The following is a 24172-nucleotide window of genomic DNA, read 5'->3' as shown; positions in this document are numbered from 1 at the left end:
ACCTATTCTAACAGGTAGAATCTACCTATTCTAACAGAGGTCCTAACAGAACCTCTCAGGAAAACCAACAAAATTATAATTTTATGACTGATGAGTTTAAAAATACCCCAAGAGATGTTGCTGGCAACATCAAATGCAAAACTGTGATGAATGATGACTTTCTGTTTACCTGCCTTTACAAAGAGTGTGGGAATACATCCTCTAGCAGAAGTATCATCTCCTTTGGGATTATGGAGGAGGTCTGCTAAATACTCACTTCAGATTTAATACAGATGGAAGATTTTCCCAAGTAGTGAGTCTTAGATATAGATATAGATATAGATATAGAGATAATATATAGATATATAGAGTACTTGTCTGCAGCCAGAAGCAATGATGTCCATACTTATGATTTCTGTATGGTTTTATTTGTTCAGAATAAGGGTAAGTGAAAATGTTTGGACTTAGCAAGATCCAAGAACACAGGCATCTGTGACACTGGTGAAAGATGAGTTCTAAATATAATTCTCTCAGAACTAGAGACAGATAATCATGACAACCAAAGATTTTTGTTTTCTAATAACAAATGGCAGCTGGATAAAGACATCGGGCCACCCATCCCCAGAATACTTACTCAAGTCTTTAATTTTCTAAAATTTAACTGGCAGCAAGGCCCTCTGAATTGTTTTGATGTCTTTGGTATTAATCCTTGTGGCACGCAGTAAATATTCTTTTTGAAAATGCAGTTCAAATTATTCATCCACCAAACAGTTCTGAAAGTCTGCAAATATTTGAAGTGACTTGGAGTCATTTGACAAATTATCTTCCAAAAACATCTGTGCTTAAATTCCCTGCTAAGGTAACACACACTGCTTCCTATCAACAGCTTCTGCAAATTGCTTTCTTGCACTAAGAAACAAAACCAACACAAATGCCAATTATTCTAAATCCAAAAGACATGGTGAAAACACAGTCTGCAAAATGACAACTAGGTAGTAGATTTTTATTTATAATGGTGAAATAAATATCAGTTAATCAACACCAGGAGCACCAATTTCTATCCTCCATTTAGGTGAAATTTCAGCTGCCTAACTCATTATCAGCTTGCAGAAATGCCTGCTAATCTGTTGCAGTCACATTAGACAAAATACAATTCATCTGATATGGCAGTAATTAAATCATACTCCGGGGAAAAGATAGTGGTGAATTATAGGATATCTTAAGAAATTATAATTACTCCATAGGGGTTCTATTCTACTAGGGCTTAAATACTGCTAAGACTTTGTAGAAAACACTTACTTTGAAAAAAAAAGCTGCTACAGATAAAAGTAAACAAAAACTAAATGCTGGGAATCTTATCAATCACTCGTATTTCTGGCACTATTGCAGTTTTTTTGCTTTAACTTTATCTCCAAAGTGATTTAGCTTGTATATGGAAGCCACTAGATTATTCAAGCGAATTCATACCTCTAATTGATTGTGGCTTGATAGCTCATGTGTAGATGGGAAGGTTGGCCAAGGCCAAGAACACTGAGCCAAAGGGAGAGGCTCCACCTGGGAGTGGAATGAGGAGTTCAGTATCTAGAATGTTCAGTATCAATATTTGCATCTAAAGTACAGAAAACAATAAGGAGCTAGGAAAATCCAGCATTTGGGAGAAGGAAGCAGAGGCCAAATCTAACATTTCCTAATAAAATTTAAGTTATTGTAATCTGCAAAAATAATGAGACTTGTCTTGAGTCCCAGCTCTGTTGAACAGCACTGGACCTCTAAGTTCTGCACCTGCATTCAGGATGCCAGTAGGAATTATGGATCTCCTCCTGCTCTGTTAGTGCCAATTGTTTGGGGCTTTTATTTCCTCTTGGTTTCTTTCAAAGCAACACTAAGTACTCAAAGAAATCTGAAAATTAGATAAGACATTCCTACTCATGTAATATTTGCAGTGTTTTAATAAAAAGCAAATTCACTGGATTCATATTAGTATTAGGTATTTTATTTAATGTGTAAAGTGAATGTGAAAGGAAAAAAGGATATGTCTTCTGTCAGCATTTATTGGAATGAATTTGAGGAGCTCAGATCTTGCCATGCCTCATTTGGTCTTTTTCATAGAATCCTTTTCTGATAAAGAAATCAGACTTGACTCTTTCTAAGACTTAGAGCTCTGAATGTATTTCCCATCTTTTCTTTCTCTGGTAAAATGGGCAATTTGTGACAGCTACCACACAACTCTGGGACAAGCACTTTGTGACCCTGGTAATTCACTACTACTAACTCTGTCAGTTTAGTTTAAAATCACTTCAATTAGCATTTCAATGTGAGATGATTCCTCTTCTGGTAAAGCCTGATGCAAATATCCATTTTGCTCTTCTGCTGTGTCATCACTTACCCTGAATGAATGCCCTTTACACTTCGATTATCCATCAGACCCTCTAATGCTTTGGTTGTTCAAAGGTAAAAAAGGGTCAAAGCAACTTAGCACAGATAGTCAAAAAATGTGTAAGAAGTGTTTCTCCAGTTGTTTGCTTTCCAGCTTTATGAAGTAATGTGTTTCTGTGGGACTCTTCTCACATAATTTAAGTGCATTTTCAACCTATAAAGAGCTGTTAGAACTCAAAAATATACCATTTCTTTATGAAAAATTGAACTTTTCTAACCCTCTTTTATGACAAATACAGGTAGAGAGAAACTTAAAATGAAAGAAAATATAGTAGGGTTCAAACAGAGTTGAGTATTGGATATGAAATTAATAAAAATTCCATGCCATGGCTTTTTTAAAAGAATATTAAAGAAATACAGCGTACTTTCTTCTAAGGCTCTCCTCAGGAGCTGAACGCTTTGTAAATCACATTCCCCTGATGATACAGGAGCATTTCACACTGCCAGCAGCTAGGCTGGATCTGGCTTATTAATATGACATGATAAGAGGTAAGTTCTAAAATAAGCACACCATTGCATAGGTGAAACTCTGCAATTTATCAGCGCCTATAGTGTCTGTGAGATAGCACCGACTACGCCATGGCATCACTAGCCGAATAATGGACATCCAACATGTCCAGGTAGATAAGAAACAGATAGGGGGCAGCCGATGTGTCAGCCAAACGCTGTGCTAATTCCAGTGTCATTGTTTTGATGCCGACTGCAGATCCACGTGCACTAGTGGTGCCAGCACTGGGCTTCCTCTTAATTCTACAGCTCCACCAGGCAGTCTTCTGATAACTTTGAGGGGAGACACACATGTCTTACACTGCCAGGAGTACACTTATGCTGTGTGCTGTGGGCTCTCCAGGCATGTATTTCTCACAAAGAGTCCCCCATTGCCATCTTAAAAACATATATTTTTTTTAAATTAATGGTGCTGTTCTCTAGAATGATGCATGATTCCAACCTGCTATAACCATGTTAGATGGCAGGCCATCAAAACATATTTTCACATGGAGAGATGGATATTGATTGGCCCACACAGTGAATAATGTAGTATTTTAAATTCTGAGGAGGTGATGAAAAAATTCTTTTCATGCCTTAAATCCACACATGGGAAAAACCAGGGAAGGATGGGCATAGCAAACACAGAATGGCTCATACACAGTATGCACAGATGCTGAGGTTTGTTCCTCACATTTCTTGGGCCCACTCATTTAATGCTTGTTTAGAAACACAAGTATCAAAATGCAGAGAGAAATAATTTACTTCAATATTTTTGACTCAGAAAACTTCAAAAGAAACCCTGATCAAAGCACCATGGATAAATATCTGTAATATTGCCCTGACTGATCTCCTTCTGAATTGCTAACATACACATTACGTGCTGAGCGCACCCTTCTACCTTGAGAAGATCTAATATATATTTATACATACTTTCAGATTGTCAAAGCTGATTTTTTCCCTAGTCTTTTTCTCCCAGCTGTTACTGAGTTGCATTCACTGTTCTGGGAAGATCCCCAGACCATCAGGGCTAGCAACTGAAAGGAGTGTTGACTGCATTGCTCACAGCAGACCGCATTTGCCCTGGTGCCAAACTGCACACCCTACAGGAATGAGTTCACCATTCAATCATTTAATAGCCTCCTAGCTTGACTTGCTATTCAGGATCTTTATATTTTTAGGGGGTTGTGGATGACACATACAATAACGCATCTCTCTCTTTTTGGATATCGGCCTTCAGGTAGCAACACTGACATGAGGTGGATACGAATTTTCACTTGTAAATGAAATCTCTGACATTTATTGCCAGTGACTTCATACTGCTGAGTCATGTTTTCCCTATTTTCAGATCTTCTTTTAATCTTTAAATGGCAGTCCAGCTCAATTCTCAGTACCAGTTCTGCACATCTGACTTGCCTATAAGCAGCTGACCATCATTCAGTCCTAGAAGTCAGCTGTCTATTTTGAAAAGACAGGTGTCTGCTAAGGAAGGCAGGAGCCTCTCTTGAAATGGAAAATGTAAACCTCCTCCCTCCAAATTAGTATAATTTTGAAACTAAGGGGTTCTCAGGCAAAGATATGGGAATAGGAATAACAGTTCTTTACTGGGAAAATTAAAATACAAATGCAATAGTAAAAAAACAAAACAAAACAAAAAAAAAACCCAAAAAAACCCCACTGACAGAGTCAGAATATGACCCTGACATTGGTTGGTAGCAGTCCAAATAAATGGTGGCTGCAGTCCTCCTGGAGAGACACATGTGGTTCTGTTGAAGCAGTGTGTGCCTGGCTCTCAGAGGCCACAGGATGGAGGCTTGTCGGCTCGCTGTCCCACTTGTGGCCGCAGGGCAGACACGCACGTGGCTGCCCCCGAGGCTCTGCCCAGACTGCTGTGGGTGATGGGGATTGCTGAGGCGTGGGTAACGCAGCAGAGGCAAAGGGCACGAGGAAACCGAGGCAGAGGAATAAGGGAGGGACACTTGTCTGAGTCTCCAAACGTTTAATGTTGAAGTCAGGGCCGAGCAAGTGAACCAGATCTGAGCCTGAAGGGGCTGCTTTTATAGGGATGGGGGGAACACGGGGAGGACACAACCTTTGACTAATAGGAGGGCATTAGGGGAGGGGTGCAGGGTCAGGGCCCCCCAACAGAAGCCAACGTGGGGAGGGAGCAAACCTTGCAATCCAATTGTGCCCTGAGGAAGGGGTGAAAGACAGGGAACACTCCAGAACCAAAGGAGTGTGCTATCTTTGACAGACAGGGGTGAGACAAGGGAACAAGGGAGGTATACAGCTGGATTGACATGTGGATTGACATACAATTTGGCAGGGAAAACTGTGGTAAACAACTCAGGACTGAACCATTAGGGAAGCCAAATGGGGTACATAGAACAAACCACTACAAACTTATAACGAGGAATATCAAAACCTACTACAGGAGAACCAACTGTAAAATAACAGACCACCACAGCAGTGGTCCTGTAGAAGGGTGTAGTTTTCTTTAGAAGGTCCAGTGGTGGTGTAGATGGGCCTGGTCTTCCTCTAGGCATCCAGTGGAAAAAAGCTGTGGTGTTTGAAATCTCAGATTATAACCAGGTAGGAATGCTTGGCTCCTCCCCCTGGGTGGAGCTTTTCACAATGGGATGAGGTAATTTTATCAGTCATTCAGTGAGACTCAGTGGCCCATTAACAGAAGATACTTTCCAGAGAGAAGACTTGTGGAAGAGAGAAAAAAACTGCCCTACCTGGTTTTAACAGATGACCCAATTAACATAAGAAAACTGCCCCACCTCTAACAGACAGCAATAGAATACACAGCCCCAGCCACACCTTACATTTGCAAGCTCAGACAATTTCATATCAACTGTGGTAGAAGCCGTGGTTTGAAGCTGTAGTGGCTACTCAGAATGGGTGGGTGCTGGAGTGAGACTCCAGCTCTGGCCCACACCTCAGTGGGGAGCACAAGCTGCTTCACTTTTTCATCCCTCTGCAATGCTCTAATAAATAAACTTGGGCTTCCAAGTGGGAACCTCTGTGTGATATTGAGGAGCAGATGAAAACCAAGCCTGGGCATAAGCATGAACCACATGTGCTTTCATCCCAGTGATGGGCAGCAGGCTGCAGACTGCCAGGATGTACTCAGCAGATTTAGCATACAGGAGGAAGCTTCGGTTTCTTCTTTGTTAACAGGGTCAATCTTTGCTTTCCATACCCTTCTCCAGAGTGCATGGAACTGGCATCTATTCCCTCTCCTTCCCACAGCAAGGTGCCAAAATCTGTCTCTTTGAATCCTAGTATCCCTTGTCACCAGCCAAGGTGTGCAAACAAGTGTTGCTGTCAGGGCTTCTCTGTGCCTGGGCAGCTTCCCCTGCAGGGCTTCCCCAGCATGTCTGGTGTGCCCCTTGAATCACAGATCCCTTTGAAAAGGTCAGAAATTTCATTTGAGCCTTTGTTCTGCATGAGATCCAAGCTTCATCCTCCACACTTCTTCCTGTACCCATACCCCTTCATCAAAAAGCAAAATGAGCATCCCAGAAAATGCTCTTGTGTTTGGGTGGCCATAGTAGTTGGTTCTGGAATGCATGGATTGTCAAAGGCTAAAAAAGCTTGTTGGTGAAAACCTCCGGGCTAAGTTTTCTGTTGCATGGCTGCAGCCCAGCCTGATATGGCACTGGGTTCTGCTCTTGCCTGTTCAGCCTGGGAGATCAGGGACTGCACTTTTCTGCCAGGTCAGTGACAGGCAAGGCTCTGTCCCCTGCCATCCCCATCTCCAGAGGGGAGCTCTCCCTGTCAGGGAGTTCAGAGATTTCAAGTCCAGTCCTCAGCTGACCTCAGGGGTGTGCTGGACTATTCTTGCCAGCAGCAGCCTTGTTTTAATTACAAGTTGAACATTAGACAAAAAGAAAACCTGAACACCCTATCTTCAAAGTCTCACCATTTACCTTAGGCTTAAATTTTGTGATTTAATTGATGCCTGGTGAGAAACTGAAATGTTAATGATTAATGACTCAAAACAATTGCCCATTTGTGGAAGGGCAGAGTGCTTTGCTGTGGCAGAGTTTGCACACCCCCAAGGGGAGGAGATGAGATTTGGCTGTGCGGTGGCAGAATCTCTGATCCACAAGGCAGAACACAAGGCAGAGGGGTGAACATCCACCCCCAGAGATTACGAGATGTACTTTGAACCAGATAAGAGGTAGATCCTGAGTGGTGGGATTGTGCTTTTCATCATACCAATTAATTGTCTTTCCCTACCTCTCCCCCACTCCCAGGAAAGGTCATATTCACACGGGACATTCACATTCACACATAAGGTTACATTGACACTAGAGGCAGCTTTAATGTCTTAGAAGTGTCATAAACCCTGAACTGTCCCCAGACTCATTTCTGAGACCTTCCACCAGAGTTCTGAAAGCTCCCCACCCTAGGAAGGTACCTGGGCATTCCCACCTAGACTGGAAGTATATTAACCCATTGAACTCTGTTTCACAGCCTCTCCCCACCCCTGACAGATCGAAACTGCAACCATCACTACAACAAGACTGTGAACATCACTTTGCAACAATCAAGTCTTGTAACAGGATCTATGGCTGGTGATACCTTTTCTTTTTCTTTCTTTCTTTCTTTCTCTCTCTTTCTTTCTTTCTTTCTTTCTTTCTTTCTTTCTTTCTTTCTTTCTTTTTTCTTTCTTTCTCTTTCTCTCTCTTTCTTCCTTCCTTCCTTCCCCTCATACATTTCTGAGTGACATTTTTATTCTTTTATATAGGAGTAACTAAAACAGCTACATACCTGCTTTCCATTGCAACCAAATTGTTCCAAAATAAACCTACATATATTTATTCACAAACACTGATTGTTCATTGCTGTCTCACTCTAATCCACCCCAAGGGATCTATTACCAAGATCCTGGGCTACCTTCGCCTTCAGGGATGGGTGGTAGCATTCCCAAACAGGAGAGTTTCATCCAGGCAGAAGCAGTGACTTTATTGCTGTTGCAAAGCTGCTGGAACACTTTCAGGAGCTGGGAAGTGGTGACAGTCAGGGCTTGCTCCTGTGCATGGGCTAGCTGGGCAGGCAGCAGGCTGCTGTGGGACCTGTGGGAAAGAGGAGCATGGCCCCATGGCTGAGGCCAGCACGAACCTGTACCCAAACCTGCTCAGCCTGTGGCCTGCATGTGACCCTGGGGATCTTTATCTTGCTGTTCTGCAATGGAGGTTTCCCAGCCATAAAATGAGGATAAATTACATTTTTGCAGATGCCCATCTACACATGCATAAACAGCAGTCAGCATGCTCAGCTCTCCCCTGCACTCAATTAACACGTATTTTAATGGTTGCATTAACCCTTGTTCACTGCCTCACTCCCACTCTCCAATGCCTCTCTGTGGACCATCTTCAGGACAAAATTGCTCAAATCACCTTTCCTCAAGAAAACTCCCTGCTTTGGGGAAGGTGTAGAAGGCTCGGGGGTTGCTGCAGTCACTCCCATCCCCACATCCCCCATTGTCCATGCTGCCAGCAGCTTGTTTGTATGGGGCCATACTGAGTGTGTTTGTTCAAATCTACGCTCCCAGCAAGGGCTATTTATCAAGCCTACAAGATTCAAAACTGCAAGACCCTGACTTTCATAGTCATTTGCAGCGTCAGAAGCTGCTAATGGCCCATAAAATTTAGCAACTTCTCCATAAGCTGCTGGTTAATGAAAAATCGGTTAAATTGTTCACAGATCAGCTGGCACCGTGCCCTCTGATTCACAGGATGCTTTCCCTGGCAAAGGTTACATTAACTGTGCTGGGGAAGCAGGGAGAGAAGTTGGGGCATTTTGCTGGAGGCTGTGACTTTTCCTTGGTGGGATAAGGACAAAGAATCCCTGTCCCAGTCATGCAGGATGGGATCCTCTCAGAGGTGCTAAGAGCACTCTCAGGTACTGCCCCAGTACAGGTGCCCAAACTGCTGCTGTCAGGTTTAAAGTCAGGCTTCGTGATAGGAGAGGAGTTCAATTCAGAGAGGCAGTTTTGTAGTGATGGATGCACATTCACTGAGTGCCTATTCTGATTTTGAACTGCAACCACAAAGCTGACTTTCCCCTTTCTGGGACAGCTGCACGCTGAGCAATGGGGAGTCCCTGCCTGCACATTCCTGCAGCTCTTTGGGTTATGGAGACTGAGCAAAAGGACATCACAGCACTTAGCCAGACTCCTGCAGAGCCTATTTTGCCTTGTGGTGTCCCTGCTGTTGCTGTTGCCTCTCACAGCAACTGCTTGCTGTACCAGTTTCATGGCACACACACACTGTCCTGCATTTGGGTGCAGGACTCTGGCTGCAGCAGAGAGCAAGGATTTGGCATCCATACCAAGAGAGCCGTCTGATGTCGGAACAAATTAATGCTGCTCACCGTACTGACATTGCAAGGCCTCAGCTGTCAGTGCTGGCATTTATGATGCTGTGTATTTTAACTAATTAGGCACTCACAGCCCAGCCGGTGCAACTCATCCATCTTGCAAAGGCTGGATGTTTTTGCACTGGCATATGCTACAATAATGAGAATCAATGTTGCTAATGACTTTGCACAGCCCATTTTTCAGTCACCTTTGCAAATCCACATTATGCTGGGATTGCACGGAGGAGAAAACACTGGCCCTAAAATGTGAGATGTGTTTCTGCAGGACAAACCCTAGACTTCTGTTGCCCTGGCATGTCCAGAGCACTGTGGCAGAGCTGCTCCCACCAAAGCAGATATGAAACTCTGAGAAAGCAATTCCTATTGCAGGCACTGGAACAGATGAGATTTCTGAGGTTAGAGCCTTTAGATATGTATCACTGAATTTTCAGTCAGTCTTTCTTTTCCTTGGGTAAGATTTCATGTTTTCTCTGTTGATGAGTAGTGGCCTCTTTTTGTCACTCCAATCTGCAAGTTAAATCTTTCCCTTTTCCCTGGTGGGTGAGCAGACAAGGGGTCTGCCCACCAGGCAGTGAGGATGCTGGCTACCTTTCAGCATTAGAGGCTTGGAAAAGCAGGAGCTGCCTGAAGCAGTCAAGAGAAGTGAATTCCTTCCATCACTTTCAAAAGTGCCATACCCTCCTCAAGAGGTTTACCAGATGTTCTGATTAAGGCAGTTCAATTGCAATGTTTAAAAGCCTTTTCCACCTGCTCCCTGCAAGCTCCTCTCTGTGGGCAAGAGTAGCTCTAATTAAAAATTCCCTCCTGCTGCAAGGATTCCTCCCTCACCTTTCCAGAAATCAGCATTGTACAGACACCCCCTGGGACTGCTCTGCAGAGGCTAACTCCTCTCCCCTTTGTTTTTTCTCCCCTGCAGTGGAAATCAAAATTCAGGGGACTTGAAACCTGGGCAGTGCAGACAGGAGAGCACCTTCCCAAAGTCCTCCCTCCAGCACTGACCACCATTCAGAACCCCCTGCCCAGCCTTGGGTAGCACCTGTTCTAGATCTTTTCAGCAGCCACCACCCCGCAGAAATGCTCAGTGTGTAGAGAGAAGCCTGGAGCCCCACAGCCCTTCCCCACCCAGAGTGCAGTCTGACTCACCAGAGTGGAGACGTGGCAGTCCCCAGCCCACAGCAAAGCCCCACGCTCAGGTCAGGAGTGTTTTCAGAGCCCAGAATCTCACTCCAGCTGTCTCCTTAGGGGCTGATTCTGAGGGAGGGGGACTGGCCTGTGTGGAAGGCACCAAAATCCAAGCAAGAGAGGCAGACAACCCAGATGCATAATTTGCTGGAACAAAACTTGGACTAATTTTGCAGTCATAGGGTCTTCCTTGCTCTGGCACTGTCAAGAAGAAAAGCTCTAGCACTTCCCTTCTGGGGAGTCCCACATTTCTGATTAACAGTTAATCAGACAGAGAAAGCCCTACCCTTTTGCTGAAATAAATGGGTATTTACTCTGAGCCAGAGCATGCAGGAAGAACACCCCATAAAGGCCTCCATGCCCATCACTTCCTTTTCTCTCGTTTTCCAACAAAAATCAGGCTTGGGTTTGCTTTAGCATGCCCTAGAGATTCTAGCTCTTTGCCTCTGAGGGTCCCCCTAGCATGAAGGGGTGTCTGGCAGGATCAGTAAAATGCCATCCTTGGCCTTGAGCCCCACCACCAGCCCAAGCCACAGCCAGGCAGCCCCTCGCCTCCACGCTTGTGCCTTCTCCCTGTCTGAGCCTCCATTCTTATTTCTCTTGACGGGCAGACTTCCCTGAGCTGCCCACCAGCTGCTGGAGCAGCTTCACCCCTCCTTGAAAAGGCCAAGATAGAAAATCTTCTTAAGCAAATCCTCTGCTGATAAGTGCTATTCAGATGATGGGATTAATATTTTCCCTGTTTTGGAGGCACTCAAGCGTGCAAGTGAATATATGCCCATTTAGCATGTTTTTGAGCGGTAAATATGCTTTCCCCCTCCTGAAGGGCTCTCTGCCTTTTAACCCTCCCTGGACAAATAGATGCAAGCCTGGGATTTTTCTGTCACAGAACTCAGCAGAGCCAATCCCCATAGTAACGGGGCATCCACGCATGAATCCAGGGCTGCAGCAGGTCCGAGTGCTGCAGTGTGCGGTCTGGGCACACAGTCAGCATCAGGGAGCACATGTGTGTAAGTATATATCAAACTAATCTGTGCTTTCTCAGCCAATACAGATGTGCACAAGACAGCTAATTGCTGGTAAGAACGTGACCTCCTTGATGCACAGAGCTTGTGCACGTGATGCACCCAGAAACTGTAAAAATGGCTAAAGAATTGGACACTGCTCCATGAAGAGTGCCTATCACAGCCTTAAAATGATCAGAGAATGATTTCCCAAGTTGTGTTGTTCAAACAGTTTATATTTGCATATTTTCCTCAAAAAACATACTCCTTTAAAATGCGACCTGCTGTAGCCTTACCATTAATTTTCCTGGAAGGGCTACAAAACTGTGCAAATAGCACCACCAACTGGCAAAGCCACAGACACAGGCATCGAACAATCTCAGCTTGCGAGCTTCCTGCACAGAAACGCTGAACACAAATCCTAGTGACAGTGTTTTAATAAAATAAACAAAGGTAGAACATGATTTCTCCTTCTCCACTCTAAAAAAGAAAAAAAAAAAAAAAAGGGAAAAAAAGAGAGGAAACTGAAATTCCTCATTAAAACTGCTACTACATAGCTTTGAGTAACTACAGTCCTTGCAATAGAGAGTTATAAACTTTGCCTCAATACATTATATCTCTGCATGCTGATGACACATCTGCTTTCCGTCCTACCTCTACAGCAATGGACAAAAATCAATGGCCAGTTTGGGAGCACATGAGGTGGGCCAGGATCTTTTATTTTGGTACTTCAAAGGGGTGATGTGTGTCATGCAGATGCATATATGTATTTTATATATTTGTGTCTGTGTTTGGGTTTATCTGACAGAGACATGGATGGGCAACTGTGTCCATCATTTTTAAAACCCCAAGAACAAAGTATCCTATTTTTAAAACTCCAAAGACATCAGTCCCATTTTGAGATATTCTCCTCCCCTGAACTCCTCCTCATGATTGATAAGCTGATGAGTGGCTTCGCCGTCCTGCTTGTGGGGCAGCTGCCTTCTAAACTATTGATGTTCTTTTTATTGTGGCCAGCAGTTTCTCCTTCTCAACAGAGGACCTTTACAGCCATGCTCCAAGCTGTCTACTCCTTCAGTACCTGTGATTTATTTGGGAAACAAAGCATCAGTTCAGAGACACTGCAGTGACTTCAACACAAAGGTCCCTTTACAGCACTTTGCTGCATGTCTGGCTTTGTTTCACAAACCCCTTTTCTTCAACCCCATGCTGTCTGAAAAACATGGTAATAGAAAGGAAAAAAGTTCAAGGTTCTGGAAAGCTTTTGCTTATGACAGAACATACCTGCATTCTGTAATCTTTTAGGAAGCAGCTGTACATTTTGTTTTAGACCAACACCCATAAAGGTGGTCCACAGCCACCTGCTCTGCAGCCTGGCTGGACCCTTTCACCCTGATTGTTGCCACCCCACAGGGCATTAGTCATGGTGCAGTGACATTATTTTTGTTCTCTAAGAGGAATGTCCTTTTTGGTGCCTGATCTGAAATGAATATGAAAAAGTCACATTTTAGAGTGTTGTCATTTAGAAGGATCATCTTGAAAAAGAAGATTCATTAATTAGTTACACTGGCAGTCTCTTTAATTAGGCGTTGCTGAGTATTTTCAGTCTTTGTGATCTTTAGCATTCCTAGCTTGTTATACTTTATTTACATATTTTTTGGACACATACGTAATTCCTAATTAACACTGTGGACCCTACTCCAGTTATTTCAAGATGTCACGTACTGTAGATCTTCAGACATGCTTTCTGGATATCTGCTGAATATAAATTACTCCTCTAATCAGACCAGAAAACCTGCATCCTGCATCCTTTTATTCGGGTACAAGAACACCCACCAGAGGCATCCAGGGGAAGGTAATCCAGTTTCCAGGTTTCAGTATGGGAGCAAATGAAAGGCACTTACAAAATGAAACCTTTCAAAAGACATTTCTGTCAGAAATTTCAAAAAGAGAATTTGCCTGCAGGGAAATCCTCTGACAGCAAGCTGTCAAAGGCACATCCCACCAGGGTGGTCTGTGGGAGAGAGCCGAACAGCACAGATCATGTTGGGATTTCAGGAGAATCAGGCAAGCACGGTGCTTCTAAAAGCAAGTGGAAGACAGAAGATAGGAGAGCAGGCATTCATGTATCAGACATAAGCCACAGCCCTCCAACAACAAATCTTAGCAAAGCAATATGTGAGGAAATACAGGGTGCTTCTCTATTTTTTTTTTTTTTTTGGCATACCCCCTGTACTGGACTAAGCAGCAATTTAAAGAAAAAATCTTCTTTGCTTCAAGCTGTGACCTTCTTTTGCACAAATTTGGCCAAATGCATTTTTGTTAATGCCTTGGCCCTGATATCCAGCTTCCATCTACTCTATTTCTATTTTTAGATACAGCAGAGAGGATATTTTGCAGTGGACAATACTGTAGAGGACAGAGAACTTGTAGAGATGACAAGAATATTATGTCTCTGCTCTGACTAGCTTATCTGATCCTACCAAAATTCTGGTTTAGCCTTGCTAGATTGCTCTGATCTTTTGGCCCCAGTGTTATGCATCAGTGTAGTACTCTCTGATCTTTACACTTACTGGTAATGGTGATCAATATGCAGTAATCCCAGCAGCTTCCTAAAAAGTCTGTGCTCTCTATTCCTCAAGACTTGCTCCCACTGCTTTCTACAGATTTAACCTCTTCTTTAATAGGTGTTTATCTCCCCCTGAGATAAAGCTTGAGCTTATACCTTAGAGTGGCTGGTTACTGCCCTTACACTAACAGATGATCATATAAATAAAATGGGTGTGTATTTCTGTGTCACCTCCACAGCTTACACCACCCCACCTTATAAGTCCATTATAAAGCCTGATGAATAGTCCCAGCAAAAGCACTTCCTCTTATCCTCAGAACTAGTTTAAGGAAAGAGAATGTGATTTAGGTATGCAATTGATAAATCCTGCCCAGACATTCCTGCAGAACAGAGCTAGAGGGTCTGAATTTGGTGATCTCATTGCTGAAAGAAAAGAAGTCCTGGTTAGCACAGGGAGCTAAAAGAGTGTGACACCCTCCCCCCCACCTCAGGTTACTGGGATCAGTCCGTACCATGGAAGCTGCAGTACTCACAATTAATCATGCTGAGGCTGTTCTCCCTCTGACTTGTTAGCCACAAAGTATGGCTCTTTACTGCAGCAAATCTTTTAATTTGTGTAAAAAAAAAATTAAGCTCAGGCTTCTCACATATACACAGAGCTGGACCTGGCAGTTGCTTGGCAGAGGAGAAAACAGTGGCTTAGTAAATGAGAGCTGTAGGGAAGGGGCCATTCTGTTATCTTTGTCTTTCTATAGTGTCCTGCATTGGAAAGCTTGGTCTGTGAGTGCAATGATAACACAAGTATGTAAATAATGGTGACAGGAGCAATAAGGATATTTCTTTTCTCTGGTGCATGGAGACATGAGGTTTTGGCAGCTGACACTGCTGCCTGCAGTGGAAACTGCTTCTCTAGTTTGGTTTGGCACTGTGAAACCAAAGCCAGGTCTTGTTTGAATCAGATCCATCTCTTCTCAGAAACTGCAAAATCTGGGCTGACAAAAACTGAGTGTTTCAGTTGAGTGCTTGTGCTCAGCAATCGCCTGTTTCTAGGAAGAGGAGGACATTCAGAGCAGCCCCAACAAGCTGGAAGAATATAACATGGACTAACTGGAAGAAGTGCAGCTCAGGGCCACTGAGGGGGTTAAGGGCCAGGAGCACATGATGTGTGAGAGAAGTCTGAAGAAACAGGCTTAGTTTAGCCTTGAAAAAAAGTGGACTAAGAGGGACTGCACTGCTGTTCAACCCTGTCTGAAGTTCTAAATTCCAGTACCACAGAAAAGATAAATCCAGGCTCTTACATAGACAACTAGGAAACATTGCAGCATGGGGAATGACAGATTGTCACAAGGAAAGAAATATTTACAGTGAGAATGCTTACACACCAGAAAAGGATGTTCAAATTGGTTTGGAGTCCCCATTTGTGGTGATTTCCAACCTAAATCATTATGTGAGTTTATGTTTTTATGAACTGATTTTCCTTTCCCATTAGAAATAAGTATTTAATCAAATTATAGGACCAGCCCATTGCATCTCAATGTTGGATATACTTCACAGGGCAAAACCAGACTAAAGGAATGCAGTGACTGTGCAGCCAGCATTTCACACAACTTCATCTCATGGTAAAGAGAACTACTCTATCTTAGTCACCTGTAAGTGCCTCTAAACATAAACCTACATAAAAATAATATATGGCAGTGAATCTCAGAAGACAGCTTCTCCCTGTAAAATCTGCACATGATACATTGTCACAAGGGTTATATATGAAGATGATTGTAAACATTTTTTCAGACTGGAAGTAAACACTTTTTCAGCCAGTAGTCCCGAAGAGCTGGAGTATTCTTCAGTTGATTATCAGCATTCTACTATCTTGGGAAAACTCAGCTGATACTAAATATGTCATATTGCAATATATAAAGCCCAGCTCCCTATTTTGTCTTTACATTACAGTAAAGAAGGATTGTGAGTGAATGAAGGAGAAGACCACTGGAAAAATTAACTGGCTGTATCAAGATGAGACCCTTTATTTTAGAACACACTCTCTCTAACAGACAATTGCTCAGTGAAAAGGCTTTTCTGATGTGAGGAGCCCAGGCTTCAGCAAGCAGTGTGACACTGGTCAGTGACACAGCACTGCCTATTGGTTTTCCTTAAGGAAAATTAAGTCAATTCCTTCAGGTGAAGATGTGGTTGAACTACATCTGTCTGCAGGAATCCCATTCCTCTGACATTTATTTTCTTAGAAGGGTTTCCCTTGATTACTTGTTCATCTGTAGTGAAAGAAGAGCTGTCCCCCCAAAAAATGTAGGTTCTCTAGGGGGAGTGGGTTTTCACCCCTCAAATCCTGGTAGACAGCAAATTTTTGCACAGCTCCAGAGACACCCATTTAAAGGGTATTGCTCTGCAGAAAGAAACCCGGTCCATCTTCCTCAAAGGGCAAGAGCCACTCTCACAGAGATTTGTTTAAGCTACCTGTAAAATAAACATGACTTTAAACTGTCAGCACCATAGGTACTAAATCAAGAAAGAGGACAGCTGTTGCTAGGAAAAGAGGTTTTACAGTCTATGAAAATATTGCCTGTAGCAGGAAACAGAATGTGTTGCTTAATTGCTGTGCTCTCGGCTCCCTGCTCGTCCCACTGCCAGCTGCCTGCTGCACACAGCACAGTGTCCTGTCCCTGCCCTGACCACGGTGCTCTTCCACCACAGCCTGAAACATCACCACACGTTCAAAATAGGATGCAGCATGGCAGTGTAGTTGGTCTTGTTCAAATCTTCCAGGATGCCTGTTGTCTGTGGTAGGAGAGAGGGTGAACACAAGTGCAGTTGCTGCCACAGGGGCACAGTGATGAATTCCTGTACTGCCATAAACAACTCAGGCACCAGGGGCGACCGGGAGAGGTGGCTCCAAGGGGAAGAATGCATTTGCTGTCTGAAATGCAGTATGAAGCAATATGGTCAAGAAGCTAGTGGGCTAATCACATTAGTGTGTGCTAGAGCTGCTGGGGGGTTATTTAAAATGACTTGAGATTGCAGCTAAGAAAAATAGCTCTGGCAGAGTAGCCTGGGGAAGAGCCTGTGTCATGGCTGTCAAATTTCTTCTCTTATACCAGGTGAAAAAATAGAAAAAAACACCCTGAAATAAGCACAGCTGCCAGGAGCATGTCTCTGCAGGACAAATGTGACTTAGGTGCCACCACCAGTGTGGTGACCTGCCACCTTCACCCTCCACTGTGCTGTTGGGACTCCAGGGCTGTGGGAGGCAGAGATTGGCAGGAGCTGCTGACAGCTGGAAACCCCCCAGCCTCCAGACCCTGGTGCCTGAACAATATGGATACAGAAGGGACAAGTCCCTGGGGAGCATTCTATCACATCATGGAAAAGGACCAGATTTTCCAGGTTCCAATCTAATATACCTGTGACCCAGAGCAGACTGTCAGAGGTTCCTCTGGGCCCTGGTTGCTCTGTCACCAATAGAGGGGACAGTATTTTTGATATATGCTGCTAAACTTCTATGTGAGTGTAACAGTTTGGAGATATTCAGGTGGGAGGGGAAAGAAATATGTTATTTTTACTAGACTTCAATTCCATTGTAAAGACCGTAAAAAACAGGCACCAGGATAGTAAAACCAAGAATATTTGCTTTCTAGATCTTACCTTGCAGAGCAATTTTGCTTCCTACCTGTGCCAACACCTGTGAATGTGTGCTAGCCAAGGATGGCCAACTGGGAATGCCCTAAACTGGTCAGGAAATTTGGATTGCTCTGCTTGTTCACTTGAGCATCTGAAGGCATATGCAACCCTATATTTTTATTGGGACATGATAGAATTGGTAAATCATGTGCAAATTATTTAGCTATTATTGTTTACTAGTAAAATTTCAGAGCTCCGCACACATACAAAAAAGGGGGTGTTGCACCACCTCAGGTTGCTCTCTAGTGCTAAAATAACAGCATGCAACTTAACAGAAGACTAAAACATCCCTTACCATCCACCATTTGAAAAAAGAATATACAATACTATAAAAAAAAAAAAAGTATATTAGCTTTCATGCTGCTATGACCTGCGAGGGCATCATGATGTTACCCACCTGAGTGAGCAGGGGGCCCTGGGTTATGTCAGCATAATGTGGTATTTCTGGTAGAGCACATTTGTCTATTTTACAACCCTCTTAGTGCATAGCTTACTTCTTTCAGGCTCTGTAAATCCCTGATGGTTGTGAAAACAAAGATACTAGAATTATTTATACACAGAGACATTATTAGGACCAAAATTAATGAGAACAACACTATGGGTAGGAAAGATGAGACTGAAGGAGTACTTCCTGCCACAGGGAGCTGATTTAACTGTTCCTCTTACAGAGTGACTCTCTCAATGTGTGCACTGCCAATTTCATCCCTCAAGACAATGGAAACTAAACCAGACAGTGAGAAATCATGAAAAATCAGACTGAAAACCGCCCATTGGTTACTTCCCAAGAAAATTGTATTCCCCACAGGACCCCCAATAGTCACAGCACACTTCTGAGATTGAAGGGGCTTATTTCAATTCCAGTGCAATATTCAGGGCTACTAGAAAGCAGGATGAAACAGAGCATGAAGTACATTTTTCCTAGTAACTCAGTAATAATGATGAACTAGTTCAAGGTCTAGAGAACCCCAAAGTAAAGGCAACATGGAAAGCCTGACCATTGCTTTTCAGGGAAGTTCACACCAGGCTCCTGCACAGGGCACTGCTCCTCGCCGGGCAGGGATGTGGTGCCCTGCAGGGGACAGGCGTGTCACCTTGGCACGCTCTGCCAGGGCCAACCTGACATGACATGACAAGCAGAGCCTTTCATTTCTGAGCACCATGTGCACACCATCGTTTACACTTTTAAGAAGATGCCATCAAATACTGGGAAGCACTTCTGCAGTGGGGTAATTGAATTCACAGCAACCCACCCCTGAACGGAAAATTATTAACTTGGCAACTTCAGACTTTACTTTTATTAACTCTTTCCCTAACACTCAAGAAACAATCCTCTTAAATTTTATTAAATAAAAAAAAACTCTTAAGACTTACAAGAATTATGTTACTTGTGCATCTTCCCAGTTCATATGCACATCACAGTCACATCTATATTTCTATCTATAAAAATTTCTACCTATCTTATTTCATATCCAGCATGTTTGTCCTAGAAATGTCCTAAAACACCTGCCTTTAAGACAAACAATACCACTCACAGTGAGCACTGTTTGCAGAAAGCACAGACACCATCCAACATGGATAATTTCAACATAGGCTGACCATATAGAGGTTCACACGTGCACAAAAATTTTGAATTATGTTGTATTAGTGGGTGAAGTGGGTTAATGTGACTGGGTTGGCATTAACAGTGTAATTCTGTTGCCATTCCTCTCATTATTGCAGTAGTAGAGAAGCTGCTCTCCATCACAACATCTCTTCAACATCTCATGTGAGCCATGTGTGTGAAAAAAAAATCCAAAACCCTCACAGCTCTTACCTCAGATGAAATTTCATGGAAACTTTCAAAGTTTTCTACTGTGCACAGCTAGAGCTGGGTAGTAAAGGTACATGGCAAATAAGTAGAAATATGTATAAAGGTAGTAAAAAAATAAATTGCTTTATTCACTCTCTTGAAATTTATTCCCAACATTTACAGCAAACTGAATAATCAAGTGAGTAAAGCTGTACTTCAGACTTAGTATAAATTCAGCACTAATCTGATTACAGAAATAATTCTTTTTCAGGGGGAGGTAATATGTTGACTGAGATATAAACCCTGAATATATTGGGAAACAGAAACCTAGCACAAGAAAGCATATATCTGTGCTGCAGATTAATTACAGGGATGCACAAAACACAAAAACAAAAAACTACTTTCCATTTCTGAAAAAAAAAAAGAAAACCCAAACATGCAAACTGAGCATGAAATGGGAGTAATCCTATTTGCTGAGAAGTACCACAACAGGAACTCCAGAGAAAGTGGTTGACATGGTTGTCTTCACAAAGTGATTACACAGCCAGGGATGCCTTGCAGTGCCCTGAGCATATCACCCCACTGTAGCAAGATTGCCCCTTATGGCTTCAGCAATGATAAAGGAGAGCTGTTCAACAGTTTTTGTTTATAAGATTTCGTCTCCTTTAGAGTTGCTATTTTTGATGGGATTTTTTTTTCCTGCTGTTTTGAGAATTCTTGGAAGTTATGCAAAATGCCTTCAGGAACATTGCTTTGGGGTGAAAACTCCACAGGGCAGCAGTCGGGTAAGGGGAGAAGTGTCACTTCTCTCAGCTGGCCAATTTCTGTCCTGGTGTCAATGGTGCCCTTTGGCTTCAGGCACAAAGTCAGACTCTGCTGGTGGCCCTCAACAGAGAGCACAAAACCAGACCCTGTTGGATTCCTTTTCTGCAGACCCCACCCTGCCTTGTGGGCAAGCAAGTCCACATGCTCTGGAGGATGCCATGCCTTGAACTGCACGCACATCCCTCCCAAATCTTCCAGCTTGAGGGTTTTTTTGTTCATTGCCTTGCACTTGGTCTCTGAACAGTTTTGGGCAGCAGCAGCACCCTCACAGTTTGAACTGCCATTGGCACAGACTGGGCAGTGAAAGAAGGGAACAGGAAAAGTTTGAAAATGCCAGCATGGGTGCACCATACCTTCTGGTCTGGTGGGCAAAAGAATGAGCCAGCTTCCTGGGACTTCAATTTTATCCTTACTGCATTTTCTATCAGTTTCAGCATATATATATAGAAATACAGTGCTTATCTTTAATCAAAGTTATTTTCGGTCCCTCTGGTATTGTGGATCAAAAAGCCCTGTTTTTAGGCTAGAAATTGCTACAATGGTGTGGGGGTGTGTAACAAAATTCCTGTCCAGGATAACTCTGCAAGGTCTGATGAGGCTCATACTCCTGACTCAAGCATTGTACAGAGCACAGCTCAGCTATTATATATGCTGGGAAACAGTCCTCAGACACCTACCAAGACTGTGTCACAGACAAGACTGGGAAATTTGCAAAAAATCAGAAAGAGGATAGCTCAGATCACAGATCTGCCAGCTGATGGGAAGGTAGCCGAGCTGATGGCAACATACAAGTTAAAACCTCAACCCAGTTAGATGTTGATAGACATGGAGCAATCTCCAGAGGAACTGAAATGGTTGGATGGATGTCAGCATCACTTTGAGAGTCCCAGTCTCACTATTGATTTTTTTTTTTTTGCAGCCCAGAAAAAGAAAAGAAAGTAATACAGTGAAGTAGAGGAGACTGCATTCATTAAAGCATTTCTATATCCGCTCTGCATTTTTCAGACCTCAAGGAAATCTCTGTCGGGGAAATCTGAGAGTTTTGCAAAGTATATCTCATATAATGTGGAAAAGAGCCTGCAATTTCACTGTAAGGCAGGATCTGATAATCTTGTGCTAAATATGATTCAACTTAAATTATCTCATTAAATGTTCTTCTTATTATTGCCCATTGTTGAGCAGCAATAGATATCTGGGGCACTGCCATATGGTTCCCCACAAAAAACTCAGTGGTGTGGAAAATCTGTGTATGTTTTTAGTGTAATATATTTTAATGACACTTTTACTGTGGACCTTGAGTACAGGATCACAGCACATGAACCAATCTTGTTTACCTGCTTGCTTGCTCCCTTCTTTCCATCGCATCCTGACAGGGATCATGCCAGCCTGAGGAATTGACTCTGGTTTCAGACCTTCTTTAAAAACATGATTCACAGCTGTTGGGAATCTATATTACCAAAAATAAGCACCCCCAGCATGACTTTCCAAAGCATTTTTAAGATCTTTGCATACCAGTCAAGGAAGCAAACTGTAATTTATCCTAAATTCAAATGCTGTCTAAAACTTTGAGAAGCCTTGACATTAAATACACATCTCTTGGACTTCAATGACACCTAATTGACAGGATAGGAGTCATCCATTGAGCACTCTTGCAAAATGCTTTCCTATATATAACTGAATATCCTAAAGGCTATTTAGACTGTGCTTAATTAATTTCCAGTTTTGTTGATCTCCCCAATACAAAGGCAATGTCTGTTCATGACTAGAAACCATAATAGGGGCTTATTTTAAAGTCTCTGTGCTTTCTTATGTCTTTTGTATTACTCAGAATCTCTCAGTTGTGAGTGGAATTAAACTACACCTGAACTGTGCAAGAAAATACACTGCGATAAAAATAATTAACAGTTCACTGCAAAAAAATTTAAAACCCATTTGGAGCCAGGTAGCATCTGCCAAGGCCCCAGTTTGTTCTGCCTTTTACCTATTCACCCGAAGCACAGACAAGAAGAGCAAGCTGGGAAGCACTGAACAGCTGCAGCAGGGATGAGCCCCCCTCGGGAAGGGCAGGTGGGCCACCACCCCTCCCTTCACAAGCTTCGATGCTCAGCACATTGTGGTGAGTTTGCAGAACACCTGCAGGAAGGATTTGCATTTGAAATTTCGTTTATATCTGCTGTCTTTAGTCCTGCTTAGGGCTGGCTCCCCAGGAAAATCCCTGTCCCAGGCCCAGCTCATCATCTCGTGGGAGTGCTCAGCAAGGTGATGGCAGCACACATAGCCTTGATGTTTTGCAGGGCTCCCTGATGTGGTTTGCAGGGTGAGCAGGAGAGCACACGGGGCTGTGAAATCCAGGCTGGCATCTGTCTGAGTGAGCTCCCAAGGGAAATACAAATACACTATTCTCCAAAAGCAGTCACTAATTCAGAGTCAAAACCACACCTTGTCTCTAAGAGACATGGCTGTTTGGGCTTCAAAAATCACATGCTGGCAGGGACCAAAGAGGGAAAGTGAGCTGAGCCCTGCTGCATGTTGGAAAGGAAGCTTCAGTGCCTTGAAGGGTTCCTGTCCACCAGACTGAAAGCTTGCTGCATCTGTCCTACACGAGTGTTTCAAGTCCTTGTCAGAGCCTGGTGGGCAGCTCTTCTCCCAGGTAATTGTGCCCTCTCACACATCAAGCTACCTCCCAAGCACTGGTGTATGCAAGAGATGCAAGAATTCTCTTGATAAGATTATTTATATTTATATTTCATTATAAACAAGTCGGAAAAGTGAAAAAAAATGACAGTTGCAAAAATCCCATGACAGTAAGGGAGCAAAGCAATTAATCACATTATGTTTTTATATTTATACAGCTCTGCAACAGTATCACAAAGAAGAAAGATAAAAAGCAGTTCACATAATTCACGTATTAATAGCCCACATATTCCAGAAAGTGAAAAAAGAGGAAGGATAATATTGCCAGAGCACAGACATGAAAGGTCAAGGCACATCAAGGTGTTGGCAATCATCAAACACAAAAGAAACACCATAGAAATTTGTATTTAAAGAAGAAAAAAACAATAATAAAGAATTTGTATGAAAAGCAGGTAGGCATTTCATTTCCCTGAATTAAAAGTGATTTTCAAATGTGTTCATTCTCAGATAAAAAGAAGAAAAAGAGTGCAAAGAAGTGATGTCCTTGCAAAACCCCAGCAGAGCTCAGACTGCAGTGCCGGCTCCTGGGATTGCCTCTGAAGTTAAGCACGACAGGGGGCTGAATTCTGCCTCCTTTCTCATCTTTGCCTGAACCTTTTGCTCACATTCTTTTTTATGTGCAAGTCCCAGGAAGCATCAGTGGAGAAAACCAGAAGGGTGTAAACTTGCTGCTAAGTCATCAGGACAACCTCTGCTCGTCTCATGTTTGGCAACCCGATTTTGCAGGGCTGTGCCCAAAGCGTGGTCATTGCTATTCATCTCACAGCTGCGCTCCAGAACTTTCACCTGCAAATGGGATTACAAACGCAATCATTAGTACAGGTTCCCCAAGAAGCTTTCACAGTATTACAATTAGATTTCCCATTCTAGCAGCATCTAAATCAATATGATATGATTAGTTACTCTCGTGGATTACATGCTGCTGTACAAAACCTTCACACACAGAAATCTGAGTAATTTAATCAGGCAGTAATGGATTCTGGGAATGCTCCTACTGTCTAGAAACTTAAAATCATTCTGTCTCTATAATAATTTGCCATTATGCACCTGAAGCTAAATTGCCTGACATACCTGACAGTGGACAGCAGTGATTAAAACAGGTCACATCTCATCAGCCAAAGT

This window comes from Anomalospiza imberbis, chromosome 5 (genome assembly GCF_031753505.1).
Source record: "Anomalospiza imberbis isolate Cuckoo-Finch-1a 21T00152 chromosome 5, ASM3175350v1, whole genome shotgun sequence".
NCBI lineage: Eukaryota > Metazoa > Chordata > Aves > Passeriformes > Viduidae > Anomalospiza > Anomalospiza imberbis.
This window is presented reverse-complemented; position numbering follows the sequence as displayed.